General features: G+C 45.0%; 1 protein-coding gene across 1 annotated transcript in view; it reads left to right on the plus strand.

The window, feature by feature from the left end:
- The first annotated feature begins 608 nt into the window (after positions 1 to 608).
- The window catches only part of ITPR2 (inositol 1,4,5-trisphosphate receptor type 2), a 267849-nt gene continuing 252175 nt past the window's right edge, over positions 609 to 16282 (plus strand). Inside the window, exon 1 of the mRNA XM_039379969.1 lies at positions 609 to 961. The gene's annotated coding sequence lies outside the window, so the exon portion shown is untranslated. The remainder of the gene's footprint in view (positions 962 to 16282) is intronic.

Below are 16282 nucleotides of genomic sequence, written 5' to 3' on the forward strand. Positions count from 1 at the left end.
GGAGCGTGCTGGCTGAAAGGGATCTCTGGAGGTCACCTGGCCAAGCTCCTGCTCAGAGCAGAGCTGTAGGCAAGGCAAATGAGATAAAAAATGGCTTTGCATAGCGGAGTCCTAACAATATCAGGGGATGAAGGGTCACAAGTATCTCTGGGTGACAGGGGAGGTTTAGGTTGGAATATCAGGACAAAGTTCTTCCCTCAGAGGATGGTCGGGCACTGAACAGGCTTCCCAGGGCAGTGGGCACAGCTCCAAGGCTGACAGAGCTCAAGGAGTGTTTGGCACATGGTGGGATTGTTGGGATGTCCTGTGCAGGGCCAGGAGTTGGACTTGATGATCCCTGTGGGTTCCTTCCAGCTCAGGAGATTCTGTGACTCTACAGCCATTTTGGAAAACTATTTGAATATTTTTAACTACTTTTTCTGACTCTGTTAAGGTGGAAATGTGTTGGTTATCTGGAGTTTCTGTAGCATCCTGTAATGGGGATCCCAAGCTAGGCCTTGGGAGTCTTAGACTGGAAATACATGGGTGATAATGATGGAAAATCTGATCAAACATTCTGTTTTGTTCACTCTCTTTTTTTTTCCAAACCTAACACTAACAAAGACTGATTCAACATGGAATCAGATAATCTCTAAAGCAAGTAAAAAGATGGACAGTGGGAAACAGACACAAATTTCTGAAGAAACAACTCTTAACTCTCCAGATTGCTCCCAGCCCTGATGTCTGAGCACTCCATCGTCAGATTCAGAAATGGAGCTCTTGGACGAGGTAATTATTAAAACATGTTATTGTTTCATCTTTCATTTCCAACACTAACTATGGATTTTTTTGTTTGAGGGTTTTATGAGACTGTGGGTGTCCCAGCATCACCCCACAGTTCCCTGCCTGGGCCAAGATTCCTGTGGGTGCCTCACATCTGCCTGGTTGGAAGAGCTCCAGTGAATGTGGGAGTGGACACCAGGTGAGCTGTAGGATGGTAAAATGTGGGGATGAATTTGAGAGGAAATCTCCTCTCTGTGACTGCCAGGCTCAAGGAGTAAGAAAGCTCAGGATGCAGAGAGTCCTTGCAACCTGTGACAAAAGTGAGTCTCTCTTCCTGCTATTTCTGGATCTCATGTGTTTGTGTTTTCTACACTATAGGATAATTTGAAAGGTTGAGTAAAATCATGCCCTATTATCTTCTCCTTATATATTACCTAAGGTAAATAACAGGGATTAATTCAGCATGTGAATCTTTATGTCATAATCATTTGGGGACTGCATGGGTTCTAGTATTGGAGACCAGGGACACCTTTCAAGGTGGATAAAAGGTTGATGGCAGCCACGTTCAGAAGCAAGAACAGAAAAGTAAACTTGTTTTTACCTTGGGTTATAGTCTGAAGCCCTTGTGAAACAGAAAATGGAGGAAGAATCCATGCACTTTCCATGAACTTCAGGCTTTCAGATATGGGAAACAGCCAGGTGCTTGGATCCTGGTGGGATGACAGTAGTGTCTGAACCACCTCTGGGAAAATGAGAACATCATTACATTACAGTTTAAGGTGAAAGATCATTTAGATATAATATAAATGGAATCTTATGTCAATAATTTGTTATAGGGTTGGGAATATCATCTAAAAGCTTTTATGAGATGTGATTGAAAACTCTGCAAACATCTGCCAACACAGGAAGGACCCACACAGGAAAGAATTCCTTCCTAATGTCTGATCTAAACCTCCTCTCTGTCAGTTTGAAGCCATTCCCCCTTGTCCTGCCTGCTGTTGTAAATAGTCTCTCTCTCAATGATGCTTGCTTGGACACCTGATTGCAAATCTAAATTTCTCAGATTACAGTCTTAGGTCTAATAAAGTTTTACAAAGAAGATGGTTCTGAAGGACATCAACAAGGTCAATGCATTAAAAATAGGGGCAGTCAGGTCACTATAGAATGAAGGAATAGTTTGGCTCTGAATGCTGCACTTAGTAAGTATTTAAGATCTTTTGTGTGTGGCTTTTTACAGATTTAATATAAGCTGATTCAGGCAGAATCCTGCAAATTTACCCAACTGGCACTACAAACAAACCATCTCTGTAGTTAAACATGAATCACAGATTCATGCAAATGGAAGAGAAGGCGGATAAAGTGTGTCGGGTCTAATTTTTTACTCCATAGGATGCTCATTTACCTCTGCATCAATTTTGATAAATATTTAATATTCTGTTCTTAAAAACCCTCCACAGCGTCCCCCAAGCATCTCTTCTGTTTTATTATCCTTACCGTGAGAAAGTTTATCTGATGTCTAACTTAAAATCATCCTAACTGCAGTTGAAGGTCATTAGTGCTCCACCAGTTCCCAGGAGATACTGTGAATGCTTCTTTCATCTTTTAAGCTAAACATTATATAAACCTGCATGTTTTCTCAGTCTTCTGGACTCATTATTTCACTTTGACATGTTTTCTGGACCTTTGACCATCCTTATGTTCTTTTGGAGTTTTTTTAAGGATCCATATCTTTCCTTAGAATGGCCTGATCATTCAGCTGAGCTGGTATCTGCTCCAAGCTAAGCAAAAATTTGCATTCGCTTCCTAGGAATACTGCTGCTGATATATCCCTTGGGCATGGAAGTTGTGCTTTTGCAGAAGAAACTGAATCGAACTGTTCTGCTGGGGACTCAGGGCAGGAAAGAAGACAAATAGAAAGTCAAATCTCAAACGTACCTGGTGTGCTGCTGGGTGGGTGAGAAGCGGCATTAAATAAAGTCACCAGAGGTGCTTCTACAGCATCTGGCTGGATGTCTGAGGTTTTGTGTGACTCCAGGGAAGGTTTGGTGACATTTGGCAAAATCCCTCTTGTTTCCACATCTTTGTCTGTGTGCAATTCCTTCGTGCCACTGGATGAAACACTAGGGGCAGTGCTGGCTAATGTGACAGGAAAGCTGCCTGGGGCTTCAGGACTGAGTGTTTCTGGAGAGAGGGATGCACTGGAAAGCGTTTGAATTTCTAGGAAGTGGCTTTTTGCCTTGTCACTGCAATCTGGCACTGCTGACACTGACATTGCTTCTGGCAAAAACACGTGAAAATGGGTCTTAGGAGGAAATGCCTCTGCTGAGCTGTGGGGCCATTCATGGAGAGTCTTTGTCACCCAAATGTCCATGGGCCTGGAAAGCTGGTCTGTGCCTGAAGTGACGTCCTGTAGGAGATGGTATGTGGATACTTCTGATTTACCAGAAGGGAAATAGGAGTCTGTCTCAGGCAGGTGAGGCTCCAGCTGCTCCGGCAGCAAGGACGTCCCAGAAGCTCCAGCGGGCAGCACCTCCAGCTCAGTGAAGAGAAACCTTGTTCCAGTAACCAGTGAAGGTGAAAGATCTGGAAAATCAGAGTCTGCAAACATCATCGATACTGGTGGGTTAGTTGGTGTGTCCCATGCTGAGTCCGTTCCTAAGGTGACCAAGCTTTCTTGACTTACAAGCTGGATATTATTCTGCATCTTGCAACTTGCTATTGTTGCACTTTCTCCACAGAAAGGTGATGAACTCTGGGTAGGTGTTGCCACAAGCTGTGTGAGTAAAGGGCTTGGCACAGTAAAGGCCAGAAGCCTGGAAGCCTCTCCTGCAGTTGGTCTCTGGATAACTCCAGTTGGCTTTAATGTAGGTGTTGGTGTGATCATTAATCCCCTGCGTTGTCGTCTTGCAGACCTTCTTTCATAATCACCTCTCCTAAGGATTCTCCAGCCTGCAATTCCATACCCCAGCAGCTGGGAGAGGTGCTGGGAGTCCACGTTGTGCTGCAGGACTTGGATGAACTCGTGGAGCACGGCAAACCCTCCACACCTGACAGGCCAGGAGAGCCCCACGTGGTGGTTCCCCGTGAAGTCCACGTGCTCCGTGTGTTCAGCCAGCACAGCCAGGCCCTCGGAGCCCCTGGGAGCTGGACCTGGGAATTGCATCAGGGTCAGCAGGGAGGGCTCTAGGTGGAGATATTCGGCCATGGTGCACACCAGGTACAGGCGTTCCTGGATTTCCAGGGCTTCTGCTCCAGCAGAGAGAATGATTTCAGCAGAAGTGATGGCAACTTCCTTCCCACACCTGGATGTTGAAAGTCCACTGGTTAAGAGTCATTTTTCCACCCCCCGTTTTTGCGAAGATCCCTGTTTGGATTTAATCTATCGTCTTATGCACATGCATAGTTCTAAGTATTACTTCTTAATCAAAAACTTCCTCCTTCTGGATGTATAAATGTTTCCCATTCCATTAACTTCAGTGATCACTAAGTTTGATCCCATTGCTCGTGTAGAACACAGCAGCATGGTCTGAATTTACCAAACACTATCCTCACTATGGAAATAATTCACTTAAAAGATATTCCCGGTCCGTTAGACATCAAATGTAGGTACTTATGAAAGTACCATCTGTTGTAACAGGCAGTGTCTTGTGGAGGAGAGTCTCACTGGGAGCCTCCTTCTCTCCCTGCTGACAGAAGAGCTCCAGTTAGGACCTTCCAGGCTCCAGGGAGGCTGGATGTGGAATCAGTGTCCCAGCACTGATTGCATTCCTCATGCCCAGATTTCCACTGCTGCTCTGGGGCAACAAAGCCTCCTGCTTTTAGGTTCAACAATATTTTGTGGGGTTTTGTTTTCTTTTCGTCTCCCTCATCCCCCACCCCATGTCAGTTTGAAGGACCCATCTCTTTCTTAAAATTGCTTTTTCTCCCACCACTGATTAGGGTAGCAGTACTCACTGGTGGCTGTTTGGCATGTATTTCAAGCTCTCCTCTGTGTCCACGGATAAACTGCTGTCCTGAACATAGATGGTGAAGTTTCCAGCGGCACCTGGTGTTTCCTGGGCATGGATCCTTCCAGAGGCAGTGATGCTGAGCAGGTACATCCCACCCTCCCCTGCCATCGGCAGCCCTTGCAGTGTGTTTGTGTTGGAGTTGAATTCCAACCATTTTGGCAAAGCTGCACCACTGGCTAAAGTGACCTGCTCCCTCAGAGAAGCAGAATTAGAGACAGGAAATGGTGTTAGTACTCGAGTTTTATATATTGCAAGTTCTAACTGGACAGAAGTCCAGGAACAGCTGCAAAATGGTCCATTTGAGAATCTTAGAAACCACATTGCCTTGATTTTCACATAATGCTTGTTTTGGGTGTTTTTTAGGAACACTTACTGGCCATTTCTAAGACCCTGCATTATTCAGACTGCAAGTAGATAAAATACATGCTGTGTGAAGGGGTTGTTTATTTGCTGCCTTGGCAGTGAATGATGGTGAGATTTTTGCCATCACTTCTAAAGTGTTTCTAATAGATCTGAGGCACTTTCCAGGAGGAGATTTTTAGTCAGTTCATTTTAAACACAAAGTGAATGTTTGTGCAGGATTGTACCAAGAAGTGTATTTAATATCATTACCTTGTACTGAGTTATCGTTCCCTGCAAGGCGAGTACTGGCACTGGGAAATGGAATATTTTTCCCACAGGGACAGTTACATCTGGGATTCCTTGCAGGCTCTTTGTTTCTTCACTTCTGTTATTTGATCCCTTGGCAACCACAGCAGGTGAGCTCACACAGACAGACACCAGCACAAGGAGAAGAGGGAGCAGGGGTAGGACTCTCCCCAAGGCAGGAGACCTGTTGTGGGTGCCCGCTGTGTCCCTGCAGGACTCATCCATTCCTCATCCAGCACCACTGCTACTTCAGCACACTTAGGGTCTGTAGGGGAAAGGGAAAACCCAAACCCATATGCACATACACTTCATTTAGGCAGCTGTACCTCATGGGGAAGCACAGTGCTCTCAGATCTGTGAGGCTTCACTTTGCATTTGGTCTCTTTGAGGCCACTGACATTTGGGGAGGGTTGTGGGATTTTAAAAAGCCTCGGTACTTACAGTTGCTGCTCTGCTCAGCTGAAGGTTTTCCATGCGGAAACACCCCGTAGCACAATGCCAGTTCGTGGTGCTTTTTAACCCAGTTTCCTCCAGTCTTGCTGTTGCTCCCATCTCTGCTTCTCTTGTGATAAAAGCCCACTCAGAGATGAAATGCTACACTGGGGCCTTCAACAAATGATTTAGGGGAGAGCCAGGTAAACAGCGCAGTAACCTGACCCGCTGGCATTCTGTGGTGGTGTGGTAGCAAAGGGAAAGGTGAGTATGGCATATGGCAAACAAATCCCGAGGTCAAAGGCAGGCTGAGACTCACTGTCCTTTGCTTCGTAGCATCAAGGGCTGGACTTTTTATTTGCTACATTTGATGCTGCTTTTTCAAGAGGAGATAAAAGCAATAATAAGGGCTCTCACAAGCCTGTGAGTGGCTTCCAGCTTTTAGGTGAGCGGTGCACACAATATACCTGGTCTGGCCTGCTTAGGGAATAGCCTTATTTAAAAGCTCACAAGAAGCAAATAGCATTTGATAAACCAACTGATACAGCTGGAAAAGCATGCACAATGTTTTGGAGCCAGACAGCAGTGCAGGGAGCACCCGTTTCTTGGTAAAGCAGGGTGTCTTGGAAACCACGGCCCACTTTGTGTTGGCTCCACAAGCTCAGTGGCCTTGGATCAAGGAATGAGGTCTTGCTCTGCTGGCTTCTAACACGTGTTTTCTTCCTTCTGTTTGTGGATGTGTTTGCAGTAGTTGCTTTGGAGCAGTTGCCAGGCTTTCTGCTGTGCTCTGTTGCGCATAGCACATTTTAGCCACGAGTGGAGCTTTGGATAGCGGGAGAAATGGTGATGTAGGTCTCATGGAAAGACAAAAATTGTGTCATAACTACTGAAAGACAGCAAAATCTGTTTCAGTTGCAACTATGATTGGCTCTGAATAAATCAGAAGTTCGTGTTTCTTTGATGATGCTCAGTTACGCTGAGAAACAAGTTGCTACACTCTCCTCTCCATTTTTCACTGTCAGCATCTCCATGTTCCTTTCTCCTGCAATCTCTGAAAACATAATGGCATGTCCTCCTTCACTGATTGTGAAAAGAGTGAGTAGGTGGTAGGGCAGAAGTTCAAGTTGGAGATGAGGACTTTTATTTAGAGAATATAATTCTTATGCAAGGGAATGGGTGCTTGACAGCTGACTAATCTCTCCTAATGAATTTGCCTCCTGAGAGCTGAGTAAATATTGCCATGTAACCATGTATGAATCATCAGCCTGTTCTGAAATGATGGGAACGCTCTGAGAATTCCATGGTTGCTGTGAGCTGACAGTAGTCCAAGAGGAGATCTCCATTTCTTGAGCCCAGGCATGGAAGAAATTCTTCCCTGTGAGGGTGGTGAGGCCCTGGCACAGGTTGCCCAGAGAAGCTGTGGCTGCCCCATCCCTGGAAGTGTTGAAGGCCAGGTTGGATGGGGCCCTGAGCAACTTGGGATAGTAGAAGGTGTCCCTGCCCATGGCAGGGGGTTGGAACTGGATGATCTTTAAGGTCCCTTCCAACCCAAAGCATTCTGGTATTCTATGAAACCATCTCAAATGCCATTCTATGTCTAAATGCAGGAAAACAGTGTGAACAAATGTGGCTCATTCAGAAACAAGGACTTCTGGCTTAAGATATTTATTTCCCACGCAGAGCCAGGAAATATCAAAAGTTTTAGGGAACAACTTCATTCTCATGTGAATTCATGACCAGGGTAGACATAGATAAAAGTGGGTAAGTGTAATCCAAAGCTCACCTGACTCAAACAGCATCTTTTGGGGCACCTATAAGTACTTGCTTCACTGCTAGCTCCAGGCACACTCTTTTTCCTACAAACCTGTGTTACATTTACACAGATACCATTCTGGAACTGGGGGGAAACCCCACCCCTAAATCTTTATCTGCAACACCAATGAACACAACCAAAGGATACACTATCTTCTGTTTTCTTTTTGGGTGATCTTGTAAAATGGAAACTGTGACTGTCTTGTTTCCCTGTACTGCCCCTGCCTAAGGCACTCTCTCCGCACTCCTTAGAGGAAATGAGAGCAAATATCCAGTCTGTCAGTGCCCAGCAGTCCTGCTAGGTGGGGTTTGAGGTCTCCTGCAACATCCCAAATAGCCTGGGATGGTTATGGCATCTACCACACAGCTAATGTGTTTTTACTGAGGTTGTTTTTTGTATCTATTAGACCCCCAGCACCTGGAATCAAGTAATTGCTTGGCAATTTTAGCTTCCTTTCAAGTCTCTTTGACATTCTGCTGCAGAGGAAATCTAGAGCTTTTCCCAGTATCCCCAGAAAACTCAGCAAGCAGAAGGTGATTTAATAATAGTATTTTGGTGGCCTGGTGCATTATTTTTTGAATGTCTGAGACTGGCAGTGCTGACAGCCCTGGAGTCCACACCTTGAAAACGTGCCAGGCAGTTTCAGGACAGTTTGTGTTGACACAACATGAGATCTGCTGGTAACACATTTTCTGCTGAATTGTTCAGCATATGAGCTTCCCACCTTTGACTTCCATTACATTCCAGGAAAAGCCTCATGTGTTGAAGTTGCCTGGAAACCTGTGGAGATATGCCTGCAAATTGGCTGTTGGTGCACTGAGCCTTGTGCAAAATGTGGGAGATGTTTTTGTTTAGAGTGTTGCAATAAACATGTTGCCTGTTTCTGGAAGTCAGAAACCTGGAAAAACTGGGTGTTGGGAAAGACATAAATGAATATGATGGAAGAAAGGAGCCTGTGTGTTCCTGTGGGTCACAACAATGTCAATCCTGTGTTGACAAACGCACATTAGCGAGAAAGTCAAAGTTTTGGTATCTGGGATAAGTGTCAGAAAAAGAGTTGGGTTTCTTTTCATGCCTTCTCAAAATAATAATACACCCCCACCCCCACCCAGTTTAATAATTTTAATCCTGCTGATGTTTTATCTTTGAGTTGCTGCCACAGGTTTTTTAGTTTTTCTTCTCTTATTTTAAAACAAATGGGTGAAAGAGTGGAAAGGACAAAGAAACAACATCTGAGGGAAAGCTGCTGCTTAAACCTTGTCTTTATTTGCTTCTAGTTCTCGTTCTGCTCTGCACTGGGAAAGCATTTTTGCTTCCCACCTCACTTCCCTCCCAAACCCTTATGTTTTCTCTGAGAGAGACGTTGTCTACATGGGAAAGTTTAAACATGAAAGCCTAGGGACGAATTTATACCAGGGTTAAGTTTGGGTTTAACTACCCATGTGAACACTCTTGTTTTCCTACAAGCATTTTTTTTCCAAATTATGGTTTTCCTCTTTAAAGCTGAGCTTATGACATTGCAGACTGATTAAACTGAGCTGGAAGAGGTTGTAGTGAAAGGACTCAGGCACTTACAGAGTTACAGCTCCATATCTAGCAGATAAAACTTTCCTGCTCAGACAAGCCCTCACTATTTCATCTTAGTTGTTGGTTGTTTTTTTTTTTCTCTTGGGGAGAGTTAAAAACTGAGAAGAAAGGATTTACTTCCATGATTTCATTTTCTCAAGTGCCATATTTTTTTTTCCATTTCAGCTTCTTTGAAAATGAGGAAAAGGGATTAAATTCAGTGTCCTTTTTCTTTTAAATAAAAGATCATCTTTTGATAAAACTTTATATTAAATATTGGGCTTTTCAAAGTTATAAGTTATTTAATAAGGAAAAGGTCGCTAGGTTGGTTTGAATAAAGATGCTCTGTTGTAGGAAGGTTTTGGTTTTAATTCTGTGCTCTGTAGGAAGAGACAGGAGGAGGTGCTAGAGCTGCCCATAAAGTAGGACTTCTGGCTTTACACCTGCTAAATTCACTGTGAGACCTGCAAACCTTTGAAACCTCTTTAAAACTGCATCTCTCTCTGGCTGTTAATGCAAACATGGGCTGTCACTTCCAAAGGGATTTTAGAAATCCTACCAGCTGATACCACTCCAGACTGTCCTTCATGGCAGAAGGAGCTGAAATCTTTTGGCCAAGTCCTCATTCTTGGCAAGTTTTTCCCCCTCTGCCCTTTTTTTGGTGAAATGAGCAAAGCTGAGCTTTGCACAGACACCAGGGCAGCTGGAGGCTGACGAGCCAAGCTCCAGCCTTGTTCGATTTTTAAAAAGGGGGTGGGTTTATGTAGGAAACAAGGACCACAAGGTTTTTATGGCCACACTGACAGAACCTTATTTATGGTGCCTGCCGCCTCTCCCAGGCCCAGCTTTTGCATTCAGCTGGTGTTCCTGGCTCCCCACAGCAGGTTTTCAAACAAGTTTGCTGTAATAACCTCCAAATGGTTTTTGTTTCACTCAATGCACTCTGTTTAGCCTCGCTCTGAGCTGATGTGACACTCTGGGACAGTTCCCTTCCCCTGGCACCAACCCAATTGGGCTCAAAGCTCTCTGCTAACACAAATGCTGTTGCTGATGCTCTGTCCTTTTATTAGGTGGTTCCTGTCTGCTTTGCTGGAAAGAAGGAAAAATCCCATTTCCCCATGATCAGAACTGGATGCTTCTCCTAAGGAGAGTTAATTCAGCCCTGTTAATTCATCACCTCCTGACTGGAGGTGATGAGTGAGACACAGAGGAGGTGCCCAGAGGCTGGATGGGGTCAGGGTGCGCGGAGCACCTCCTTCACACTTCGGCAGCTTCAGAGGTGCTAAAAACGGTCTGTTCACCCCTGTTTGTTGTTTAAAGCCAGGCCTAAAGCTCTCTGCAGAAAGCAAGGAACAGCTGAACCCCTGTGCCTTTCTTGTATGACTGGAGCCTGTTGACTGATGGGGATAGGAAGCAAATTTCCAGCCAGATCCCTCTTACTAATTCCCCCCCCCCCACCCCGAGATGTTTTTCTTTCAGTGTTTGTTTTACTTTGGCAATTAGCTAAACAAATTGCTGTCTGAACAGTGGAGCTGACGGAGTCTGGTTTCCTTCAGGTTTTTCTGCAGCTCCCTTAATGATCTCAGCTTCATCCTCTGCCGTATTTTCCATGGATGAGGACAGCCAGGAGCCAAGCAGGGCTGGTTTTGGCTTTTCCCTGCCTCAGTGGGGACATGGTTTGGAATTTCTGCCCTTTACCTGACTTCTAGTTTTCAAAAAGACCCTTGAAATAACATAATTTTCAAGGCATCCAGAAGATCACTCCCCTTCCGAATGCTCCAAACTGGCTAATAATGGGGTCAGGCATTTCTGGCTGGGGAGAGGATCGGGTTCTCAGGGGGGGACAGGCAGGCTGAAATTGCACAAGTTTCCTTTCCTCACGATGCCAAGGTGGAAGTGAGTTCCTGGAAGCCTGTTTTGTAAAAAGGCCCCTTGTTTTCTGAGTCCCTCAGGGCCCTCTGGGCGAGCTGCTCCTGCTATTGCCGAGAGCTCTCCAGCAGAATAAAAATCCTTCTCCTCAGCTAAATCCTTGAGGCTGCCTCTGCTGAAAAGAAGCAACAAAAGGAGGGGAAGAAGGTGTGATAGCACTTAAAAGGTCCTTTTCTCTTGAAAATAAAGGCAATTCTCTGAGCCTTACAGTAAAAGTAGTATTTATGTTCATTCTTGACTTGATAACAAAGTTAAAGCTTCCTTTCAAACGGGTTGCCCATAGTTACCTATGGGATTCAGTTTCTGCTTCAATTTTTTATTCAGTTTATGCCAATTGTCTTTTGTAGGTGAAATCAAGTGTTGCCCAGGAAAGCACAGCTCAGGACAAGTGTTGTTCTGTGTGTGATTGTGGAGTTACTGAGTCTGAGGCAGTTACTCAGACATGAATCTGCCTTCGTATCTCTGAGGAATTATATTACTTAGCAATGATGAAGCCACATCTTTGGTAGGGGATTGAATGTAATCTCTGAGTATTTAATATGCCAGAAGTTAAATAAAAACAATTTGTCAGATTTTAGAGTGGGTTGAGACTTGCTCCAAGGGCCTGGTAAGTATGTGCATGACTCACATGGAGGTGTTCAAGGGTTTTTACTGAGGCTTGTCAGTATAATAAGGAGAAAAAAAGGGGTAGAAAGGCAGCTCTTGAGGTTTTGAGTGAATTTACAGTAGGGAAAGGGAGGGAGCTGGAGTCAAACACACCAGGGGAAAGGGCTGGGCATGTGCATTCCTTACAGGTCTGTCACAAATTTGTGCCCAGTAGTTGGAGGAGGTTTTTTAACGTTCATTGAATGTAAGTTGAGGCCAAGAAGCACATTGTGGGCTCTTGTGCAAAGTAATGCATGATAAGGTTGAATTTAGGGGATGAGGAAAAAACCCGAAACCAGTTTGGTTTGTGTAAATGCCTCTTGCTTGAAAGGAAATTATACATGAAATAATGCAAGAAGCTTTTAGCTGAGCTTAGTAGGTGCTCTTATAAAAAGGCAGCAGTGTCTTTGTGGGGCTGCATTTTCAAAACCACATCTCAAAAACAAGTTTTGATGCTTTGGTGAGGCATTGCATAAACTGGCTAAGTTTTTAGGAAAAGTTCAAGTTCTTTTCTTGCAGTCCTCCAGAGCTTCTGAAAACAAAGTTGTTTATTTAAAGAGCTAGCTCTTTAAATAAAGAGCTAGCTCTTTAAGGATCTAGGAGCCTTACTTCAGGCTCTTACTTCTGCAAATATCAATCTGGCTATTTCCTTTTTTTTTTTGGCTGTTGTGCCTGGGTGCATTTATTCGCACACATAATGTTTGTTCCTGCAACAGTCCCTGCTCCCAAAGTTGCCAGGGTAACAGATTTCCCTGTTGTTTCCTTTTGAAAGCAGGGTGAGAGTACCACCATGACCTCCCGGCTGGGTGCTGGATCAGGAGCCAGGAGAGCAGGATTTCATCCTGCCTTGGCCCCTGGCATTTGCCTTTGCCCGAGGTGCCCCTGGCAGAAACCAGCAAAGCATTTCAGTCTTTCTTTTTTATTATTTATTTGTGTGCCTGTTGTTGGGCAGCCACCCACTCCCTGCCTAGCAACCTCCAGCATCCAAAACATTTGCCTAAAGGACTCTTTCCACATCCAAGGGCTTTCCTCACACCTTGCTGTCCACAACTCCCCTTACCCACACAGCGGCTGGACTCCAGACCTTCCTGCTTCCCCAAACTCCTTTGTAGCTCCTGCCATTTGCCTCTTGGTGTCTCCACTTCCCTTCTGACCCCTGTGGACTTCCAGACTGGTTGACTTCGGGGCTGTACCTCTGTTTATCTGTTATCTGTAATTGCCACCAAGTTACTGGGCAAATGTTGCCTTTTTTTTCAGGACCAACTATATGGAGAAAGGAATCTGGGTATGTCTCTCCTGTTTCTGAAGCTCGCAGATGTTTGCTTTGTTTATGGTGTTTCTACCTGTTTTCCTATTTCTGGAATATGCCTGGACATGTCAAACCAGCGATGATCAGCTTGCATTAAATGAATTAACTTCATCCTGCTTGACATCATTATCTCCAGCTCATCCACTGAAAGCACCTGAAGGAAAGGACATTTGGATTTGCGTTTTAGGGATTTTTTTGTTGGTTTTGGTTTATTTTTTTAAGAAGAAATTTTTTAAGCTCACCCTGCAGAGCAGCATCAGAGCAGGACCACAGGCAGGTCTCCTGAGCTCCCTCTGATCCTAGTCCCTGATGGATCAGCCTCTGTCACTGAGAATTGAGGAGAAGGGACTGTTCAGCTGGAGAAGAGAAGGTTGTATGGAGACCTCACACCACCTTCCGGTACCTGAAGGGGCTACAGGGAAACCAGAGAGGAACTGTAGTGACAGGACAAGGGGGAATGGGTAAAAACCTAAAGAAGAGAAATTTAGGTTACATATATGGAAGAAAATAGTGTGAAGGTGGTGGGGCCGTGGCATAGGTTGCCCGGAGAAGCTGTGGCTGCCCCATCCCTGGAAGTGTTCAAGGCCAGGTTGAATGGGATTCTGAGCAACCTGGGATAGTGGCAGGTATCCTTGGGTTGGAACTGGATGATCTTTAAGGTCCCTTCCCACCCAGGCCGTTCTGTGGTTCCAAGTTGAATTTGTGAGGCCAGGCCACTGAAAAAAATCCTTTATCTCCCAACTCTGCCTCTGCGTGTCTGCCAAGTGATAATTGGGGGGAAGAAAAGCCCAACCCTCCTGATACCCATTTGGACCCTGACTGACAGATTTATGACAGGCTGCAGTTTCCTCCATTTGTGTGGCAGTGGATGATTGTGTGTCCGCCCTCTCACTTCCAGCTGGATTCGGGGCACAGGAAATGATCCAGCGAAAGGCTTTTGGTGAGAATTCCTGCTGATAACTTTTTTTTTTGGCCTCTCCCTCAGAATATTTTTACAACCAGCCCTAATTGATTGCGAGAGTGGCACTGGAGGTGGGTGGTTACAAATATTTGAGGAGTGTGTCATGGATCAGCTTTTATTTCTGTTGAAAGTATGATTTATTTTTTTAATCTACCTCTTTAGTATTCAGTGACCAGAGCAACATCAACATTTATTTTTCTTACCAGGTAGTGATACCCTAAAAATCATCCCAATTTGGCCTCAAGCAAGGGTTATAACTGCTCATTTTGCCAGGAACAGCAAGGGCTCAAGTCCAGGAATCACAAAGTAGCGTCAACTTGGGAGCATACATTTAACCCCTCCCCCCCCAATTTCTGTCATGCATTCCTGTGTGAGGCATCTCTCTTGCAAAAAGATAAAAATAAATATTTATTTGTGGTAACCTGTGTCAAAAGAAGGAAAATACTGGTGTTGGATGTCCTGTCTCAGTAAGCTTTTAAGAGTTGCCTTAGATGCAATGTTGGAAACTAAATATCTTTCCTTAGAGCTTTGTGGTCTTCAGACCTGAGGGTTTGTTTCTCACTGTGGATGAAAAGAACAGAGTCTGAAATCCTCAGTATTGGTTGTTCTCTTAGAAAAGGAGGAGGAAAACAATTTTTTTGCGGAGTTGATACACGTGGGGATTAACCAGTTCTGCTTTCAGGAGATAAATTACAGCTCAGGAAATGAAATTTAAAGTGAGATGGATATTTGTCCTTGGGAATTTGACACCTGTAAACAGAAAAACCACTTTATTTTGAGAGCTTAAGGAACTGCTCTAGACTTTTGTGCTTGTTTTATGCTTGAAGACTTCTTTTATCCAGTGATGCTTATTGCACTGGATTCTCCAAACTGGGGTTCACTGGAGAAGGGCAAAAGATAGTAAGAGGGATTAGGTTTTCCTTTTGGATTGCTCATGTCAGTGACTGCTGTGGGAAAACAGCCTTTCCCTGCCTGAGCAGTGAGCAGAGCACAGGCAAAGTGCTTTTATCTGCTCTGAAGCTGGTTTGAACACTGACAGCTCGGGCGTTTTGATCTGCTGGAGCCTGGCTGCTGGTTTGGCCTCTGCAGGAGCAACTCCAGGAGTGGAGAATGGAGAGGGAAAGTGGTCACAGAGGGTGGAAAACAGGCAAGTGATAAGACCGTGGAAACTACAGTAAGAAAGTGTAGGGAAAATGGACAGAAGCTGGAAGAATCAAACATTGCAGTGCCACAGGAGAGGCCACATCCCAGCCTGTAACTTTTATTCAGGGACAGCTTGGGCTTCAGCTAGAAAAGAATGTTTTCTTTCTACGTATACAATGATTTCAATCCTACCTGCTACTGGTACCTGGGGAACAAAAAGCCTTGTAATATTAGGCGAGTTTTTGGACCTAAGAAATTCTCTTGTAAAAATTCCCTTTGTTCTTTTACAGAGGTTCCTGTGCTCTGCTTCCCTTCCCCCACCTGCACAGAGACAAGTGAAGAGGGGCTGGAGTCCTCCTGTTTTGCTGACTGCACTTTTGGGGTTAAATGACAAATTTAAGTCTGTCTGATACACATTAATGTGGGCCCCATTACAGGCAGGGTGAGCACAGCAGCTGTGCCTCACCAGCACGCAAGGGACATATGAAGGACCAAGATCTCTACCTGTTGAGTCCTGCCATGGAAGAAATCCTTCCCTGTGAGGGTGGTGAGGCCCTGGCACAGGTTGCCCAGAGAAGCTGTGGCTGCCCCATCCCTGGAGGTGTCCAAGACCAGGTTGGATGGGGCTCTGAGCAACCTGGGATAGTGGAAGGTGTCCCTGCCCATGACAGGGGGTTGGAACTGGATAGCCTTTAAGGTCCCTTCTAACTTGAATTATTCTATGGTTCTATGTAAACCCTGAGCAGTTCCACTAGACCAAACTGCTGCTGGGCAGATACTGGGGACTGAAAACCTGTGCTCTGTGGTGGGATAACCACCTTGTGCTTCATTTCATCACCCCATTTCTAAAGGAGGCTGACAATGTCTTGTCCTCCCTCTTGGCTTGGTAGAAGAAGATGAGCTGGCAAAGCCAACAGCTGCTTGGAGCGCTCCAGACCTGTCTGTGCACATCTTTGCTCCCAGATTCCTAGGGTTTCCAGAGCAGCTAGCCAGAATGCTGAAAAAGCTTTCTTTTTAATCTCTTGATCTTCCCTCTGTGTGTTTTTGCCAGCACAGGTAAAACA

Source organism: Pipra filicauda, unplaced genomic scaffold (genome assembly GCF_003945595.2).
Source record: "Pipra filicauda isolate LSUMZ 115617 unplaced genomic scaffold, ASM394559v2 scaffold181_size1560634_pilon, whole genome shotgun sequence".
NCBI lineage: Eukaryota > Metazoa > Chordata > Aves > Passeriformes > Pipridae > Pipra > Pipra filicauda.